The following is a 7,906-nucleotide window of genomic DNA, read 5'->3' as shown; positions in this document are numbered from 1 at the left end:
GGGGACTGATCAGACTCCACACTAGACAACAATCTCCCACTTGGAGACTGATCTTATAGCAATACCACTACCACATGGGGCTCCCACTAGATCAAACCACCTTGGACTTTGCTGTTCTTTTATTCCTGTTAGTCTAGAAGACCAACCGAAGCTGAAGAAGAATTCAGCTTCTCCCTTGTCACTACCTTTGTAAACATATCCACTAGATTTTCATCTATATGTATCTTATCCAGCTTTAACTATCCATCATCAAAAACTAACTGAATGAAATGGTACCGCAACTGTATGTATTTGGTCTTTGAATGCAAAGCTAAATTCTTTGCAAGATGAATGACACTCTCACTATCTATAAAGAAATAATTATCCCTCTAAGGGTGTACCAATTCTTCCAAGAAGAACTGAAGCCATATCATCTCCTTGGTTGCCTCTGTAGTAGCAATATACTCTGCCTCTATAGTGGATAAAGCATTAACCTTCTATAACCTAGAAACCTAGCTCACCCCTGCCCCACCAACAATAAATACATAACCTGTAGTACTCCGCCTGATATCAATATCTCCTACCAAATCTATGTCAACATAGCTCTGTAAGTCAGTAGTAGAGCCCCCAAAGTATAAACACTTATTGGATGTTCCTCTCAAATATTTGAGAATCCATTTTACTGCATTCCAATGCTCAATTCCTAAATGACTCATATACTTACTAATGACTCCCACTGCATGTGTAATATCTGGCCTTGTACATACCATAGCATACATCAAGCTTCCTACAGCTAAAGCATAGGGTACTTGGACATCTTATCCTCCTCTTCTTATGTCTTAGGACACATCTCCTTAGTCAACTTCAAGTGACCAGGTAAAGGTGTGCTAACAGCTTTAGCATTCTCCATTGAGAAATATTGCAACACCTTCTCAACATAATTAGCCTGAGATAGCATCAATTTCTTGTTCTTCCTATATCTACAAATTTTTATACCAAGGATTTGTTTTGCTACCCCCGCATCCTTCATAGCAAATCCATGTGCTAATTGGCATTTCAGCCTCTTAATATGATCCATGTTAGAGCCAGCTACAAGCATACCATCAACATATAAACATAAAATAATGTAGTTTTCATCATCCAACCTCTTAAAATAAACACAATGATCTGAATGACACCTGATATATCCATGCTCATGCATAAAACTATCAAAGTTTAGATACCATTGCCAAGGTGCTTGCTTCAAGCCATATAAACTTTTCTTCAATCTACACACTAAGTTCTCCTTACCTTTGACCTCAAATCCCCATGGTTGAGCCATATATATCTCTTCATCCAAATCAACATGAAGGAAGGTTGTTTTAATATCAAGTTTCTCTAAATGCAAATCTTCGGTAGTGACAATACTTAAAATAGTACGGATAGAAGTCATCTTAACAACAAGAGAAAATATCTCATCAAAATCAATGCCCTTTTCTATGCAGATCCTTTAACCACTAACCTAGCTTTAAATCCTTCCTTACCTCCATCCTCTTCTTTTACCTATAAATCCACTTATTCTGTATAGCCCTTTTACCTACAGGCAACTTGCATAAATCCCAATTCTTATTTTTTAGCAGAGAGTCCATTTCATCTTTCATTGCAGACTCCTACTAAATCTTAGTATCCACCTGCACAACTTCATCATAATAGTCAGGTTCACCAACATCTGTTAGTAAAATAGAATACAAAGAGGGAGAAAATCTTTTTGGAGGTCTAATTAGCCTTGTTGACTGTCTAACATTCACTAGTGTGTGTGAAATTTTTTGTTGTGGTTGTTGCACATCATGAGGAATGGCTAGAACATCATCTTTTGGAGTATCATCAACACTACATAATCATCTTCTTTCTTCTCATGTTGTTGCAAAGATCTTTGTACAACACTTTCTCATTGAATATGACATCCCTACTTCTTACAATTTTATGATTTTCAAAATCCCAAAGCCTATAACCAAATTCATTAATTCCATATCCAATAAATACACATTTCTTTGACTTAGCTTCCAGCTTGGTTATATTTTCAAAATCTATATGAGCAAAAGCTTCACAGCTAAAGGTCTTGAGAAAAGAATAACTCACCTTCTTACCAGTCCAGGCTTCCTCTGGAATACCACAAGCCAAAGGAGTAGAGGGACCTCTATTAATCGAATATATAGTAGTATTGATAGCCTCCTCCCACATGTGTAAGGGCAACCCAACATGCAACCTCATGCTCCTTGCATGCTTCATTATAGTCCTGTTCATGTGTTTAGCCACTCCATTTTCCTATGGAGTCCTTGGAATAATTTTCTGTCTATGAATACCATTAGTGGAACAATAATCTTCAAATTTATGATTGAAATACTCACCACTATTCTCAGATCTAAGACATTTTAATTTCTTACCAGTCTCATTTTCAACCAAGCATTTCCATTTCTTAAAAGTTTTAAATACATCAAATTTCTATCTAAGGAAATAAATCTAGACTTTTCTAGTTGCATCATCAATAAATGCAACATAATAATGAGAGTCACCAAGGGAAGATACCTGAGCTAGTCTCCATACATTAGTATGTACAAGCTCTAATTTCTCCTTTTTATTTGCCTTCCCAGTCTTCACAAAACTCACTCTCTTTTGCTTTCCATACACACAACTTTCACAGAAATCTATATTAACACATCTAAGACCTGGTAAAACATTCTTTGAATGAAGTACTTCCATACCTTTCTCACTCATGTGCCCAAGTCTATTGTGCCACAACACTATATCAAAATTTATAGCAGCTATTTGTTCTCCCTGCTCAACTACAACAACTATTCTTGAACATTCATTTTTCTCTAAAACAATTAAAGTAGAAGGAACAATATGACTTGTACAAAGATATAAGGTGCCCACTTTCACAACTTTTGCTACTATGAGGGAACCTTTTGAAACCTTCCAAATTTTATCATTAAAAGTAGCCACACAACCCTCATCACCGAATTGCCCTACTGAAATTAAATTCCTACTTAGCCTTGGAACATGTCTTACCTCATGTAGTAGTCAGTGATTCCCATTCTACAACTTAATCTTAACTTTTTTGTTTTCAACAATCTGACAAGGTTCATTATACCCCAAATAAACAAATCCAAAATCCCTTTGGACATAATCAATGAAATAACCTTTATGAGGTGTAGTATGAAATGAAGCACTAGAATCTAAAACCCATGAATCATCAACACTTTCCAAAGACAAAAGCAAAGCATCCTCTTCAGATTTGTTACTTACCACATTTGCCTCCTTGTCTCCATTTGGTTTATCTCCTTTATTTTTCTGTTGAGTCCAACAATCTTTCTTTTTATGCCCTGGTTTCCCACAGTACCAACAATCGTTCAATCCTCTCAATTGAGACCTCCCATTTGACTTTCCTCTTGATTTCCCATAATTTCTAGAAGTACTTCCTCTCTAAGTCATTTTGCCTCAAATTTGTGTGTTCAAAGCACTTTCTGATGTAGATCCACTTGAGGATTTTCTACGAGTTTTATCACTCAAAATAACACCAATCACATCATCAAATTTTAGGGTACTAGATCCAGAAATAGAATCACTCACAACCATTACCAAGCCATTTCAGCTTTCAGGCAAAGAACACAAAATCAAGAGTCCTAATTTCTTCATCAAAATTAATAACCACACAAGATAACTGTCTAGTAATGGTATTAAACTCATTTAAATGATCTACAATAGATCCACCTTCTGCCATTTTCATATTAAATAAACACTTCATAAGAAATACCTTGTTTGAAGCGGAGGGCTTTCATATAGTTTCAATAGGGTTTCCATCAACTCTTTTGTAGTCTTTGCTTTTGTAATGTTAAATGTCACTGATGGTTCCAATCATAATCGAATGCTTCCAAGTGCCTTTCTATCTAAAATCTCCTAGTCCTCATCTAACATAGTTCCTTGTTTCATGAATTTTCCTTCCAATGGCTTCCATAAATCCTTTTGATAAAGATAGTCCTCCATTTGCATCTTCCATAACTAAAAGTTCTTTCCATTAAACTTCTCCACCTTTACCTTACCCTCATCTACCATTGCTCCCACTCAACTATGAGACTTTCCTGCAGAGGGTAATTGAAAAACAACTAGGCTCTGATACCACTTGTTGGGATTAAACCTCAGACAAAAATATCAATTACATGCAATTATAACCAATAACAAAAAATAATAGATCACACAGAAAAGAACACAAGACACCAAGATTTAACATGGTTCACCCAATCCCTAGGCTACGTCCACCAAACAAGTCTGATATTATTACAATCTAGTGATTACAACCTGATTACAATCCACAATCCCTTATAGCTCAATATTGCCGCAATAACTGATTTTTGCATCACTCACTATGAAACAATCCCTAACCCTAAGCCCTTTTATACAAATATTTTTGTTGCTTTAGGGTTATAACATGTCGGCCATAAATTGGTGAATACTAGCCCAAACTTTAGTGGTGAATCAGAAAATAGTACCCAAAAAAAATTTCAAACCCCAAAGAATTTATGAAGTATGTACAGTACTTCCTTGATCAATCACCACAAACTAACAAGAAGATTATGATGAATATGAGAAAACTTTTTTAATTTCACATGTGACTAAAGGTGATAGATGGATAATTGATAGTGGTTGCTAACATCACATGACTGGTGATAAATTGTTTTTTGAAACTTTGGAACAATATAAAGGTAGCTGTGTTAGGTTTGGTAATGATGCACCATATCTTGTGAAAGGTAAAGGATCAATAAAATTAACTAACAAGATCAGGTGTGACAATGTTTATTGGGTTGAAGGTCTTAACTATAAATTGGTAAGTGTTTCAAAGATGAACAGATGAGGGTACAAAATTGAATTTCACCACAAGAAGACCAAGATATTTGATGCTACTAGTGAACTAATTGGAAGTGGAGAATAGACAAGAGGCAACTTGTTCTATCCGGACTTATCTGATGAGACATGCTTGTTTGCACAATATGATGATAAATGGTTATGGCATAAGAGGCTATGGCATGTGAACTTTGATAATTTTTCAAGCATTAGCAAGATGAAAAGAGTAAGAGGATTACCAAAATTGAGGAAACCTGATAATGTTATATGCAAACAATGCCAGTTGGGTAAAATGACAAGTCTAGTTTCAAGAGCAAGGCCTACTCATCCAATGATGTTCTGGAATTAGTTCATACTAACCTTGTGGACCTATTGGAGTGCAAAGCTACTATTGTGATAAGTATTTCATTCTATTTGTTGATCACTACTCTAGAATGATGACTGCGATATTTTTAAAAGAAAAATATGATGATTTTCAATTGTTTAAGTGGTATCTGACAAGAGAGGAAAATGGAATAGGTAAAAGTTTTAAGTTCTTGAGATCTGATAGAGGAGGTGAATTTATCTCTAAAGGATTCAACATATTATGCAATGATAGAAGAATCAAGAGATAGATGTTAGCACCTAGAACCCCTTCACATCATGGAATAGCTGAAAGAAGGAACATATTAATCATAGAATGTGCTAGAACACTGATTATGGAGAAGAATGTATCATGTAGATACTAGAGTGAAGTTGTAGGTACAATAGTTTATACTTTGAATTAAGTACAAGTCAAGCAAGGTAAAAATGTAACACCCTTTGAGTTATGGTATGGATATGCACCTAATGTGAAATATTTTAAAGTTTTTGGAAGCAAATTTTATGTATTGAAGGACAATAGAAATGGAAAACTTGATGCTAAAAGTGATGAAGGCATATTCCTAGGATATTCCACCAAAAGAAAAGCTTATAAGTGTTTGAATTCTAACATGAACAAAGTTGTGGAAAGTGCAAATGTGAAATCTGATGAATATGCATAAATGAATAAAATAGAATGCAAAAAGGAACCTAAATATTACAACATATTCATATATGTCAATGAAGGTGTGTACCCTACCCGAGCTAGAGAACAAGGGTATCGAACAAAAAAATATGTGAATGTCGAGTTGAAGCAATAGTCTGTCAAGCAACAAACTGTAGGTATTGAGCACTAGCAGGATGATGTCGAGATTCAAGATGAAACTATCAAGCTTCAGGAAGCCAGTATCAAGAAATTAGAGGATGAAACATAAATACAAAATAAACCAAAAATAAATTTTCAAGATGAATCCAAAGAAGAAGAAAGAAGAACATATCCTACATTAGTAAAATATGTGAGAAGACATCATGCATATGAACCAGTTATAGGAAATAAAGAATCTAGTGTTATGATAAGGAAAAGACCTAGAAGTGACACATGTTTACTCTATGAGGTTGAGTGTAAAATAGTGAAGGATGCTCTAGATAATAAACACTGGATTCAAGCAATGAATGAAGAAATTGAACAAATAAAGAAGAACAAAGTGTGGCCAATAGTATCTTAGACCAAATGATAAAAAATGTAATTGGAACTAAGTGGGTATTTAGGAACAAGCTAAAAGAGAAAGGAGAAGTCACAAGGAGTAAAACTAGATTTCTACGCAAAGGATATACACAAGAGGAAGGCATTGACTATGGGGAGGCATTTGCCCCAGTTGCAAGATTGGAAGGACTGATAACTCTTCTTCCATATTTTGTCTACAAAGGATTTAAATATTATCAAATGGATGTCAAATCTACTTTTCTAAATGGAATACTAGAAGAAGAGGATTGCATTCAACAACCATAAGGATTTTTTAATCCTAGCAAGAAGAACATGGTATGTAAACTAAAAAAAGCACTATATGGATTGAAAGAAGCCCCTAGAGCATGGTATGAAAGGTTGCACAATTATTTGGTAAAAATTGTTTTGTAAGGACATATGAAAACAATATCAGTACTTGAAAATTGAAGGTGGTAAATGGGCACTTTTAGCAAACATATTTTTGGATGATGTCATATTTGAAGGACAAGATGCATTATGCAAATCGTTTGTAGATGAGATGCAAAAGGAATTTGAAATGTCTATGTTTTGGAAAATCAAATTCTTTGTTCGTTTACAAGTATATCAAATGAAGTAAGGTATCTACATTACTCAATCACAATATATCAAGCAGATATCAAATTTTTTTGTGATGGAAGATTCAAGACCAGTTAGCACACCTACGACTACTGGACAAAAGCTCTCTAAGAATGATGATTCTACTAATGTGAACTAGACATTGTATAGATCAATGATTGGGAAGCTACAACATGTTGTTCACACCATAATAGATATTGCATTCACAGTTGGGATTGTTGCAAGATTTTCTTCAAATCCTAAGGAGAATCATATGATGGTAGTGAAAAGAATACTAAGACATCTGAAAGGAACATTGGATTATGGCTTATATTACAACACGAATGACAATTTTGCATTGAAAGTGTATATAGATGTTGATTGGGAAGGAAATGTTGATGATAGAAAAAGTACAAGTGGAGGAGCTTTCTTTCAAGGAAAGAGATTGGTTTCATGGACAAGAAAGAAGCAAAATTGCATTTCACAACCAACAACAAAAGTTGAATATGTAACAACAACAGTTAATTGTTCATCCATTGTATGGATCAAGCAATTGTTGAAAGGAATAAAGGAAGAGATTACTGATCCAATTGTTATTCAGTGTGATAACACAAGTGCTATAAATATATCAAAGAATCCTATGATGCACACAAAAACCAAGCATATTGCTATTAAGTATCATTACTTGAGGGAACTAGTTCAAGATAAAGAAGTAAGATTAGAATATGTGAGCACTAGGAACAAACAACTAATATTTTCACTAGAACTTTACCTAAGGATGCACATGAGTATCTACAAGGTAAATTAGGGTTGATTGCCCTAGCTAAGGCTACTTAAGATAAGATGGAGATCTTCATCAAATGTGTTGATCAAAATAACTTACAAATTGAT

The sequence above is a fragment of the Cupressus sempervirens genome, chromosome 5, assembly GCF_028749045.1.
Source record: "Cupressus sempervirens isolate cs-2001-9-10 chromosome 5, ASM2874904v1, whole genome shotgun sequence".
Lineage (NCBI taxonomy): Eukaryota > Viridiplantae > Streptophyta > Pinopsida > Cupressales > Cupressaceae > Cupressus > Cupressus sempervirens.
The sequence above is the reverse complement of the archived record's forward strand: the minus strand, read 5'-3'. Positions refer to the sequence as shown.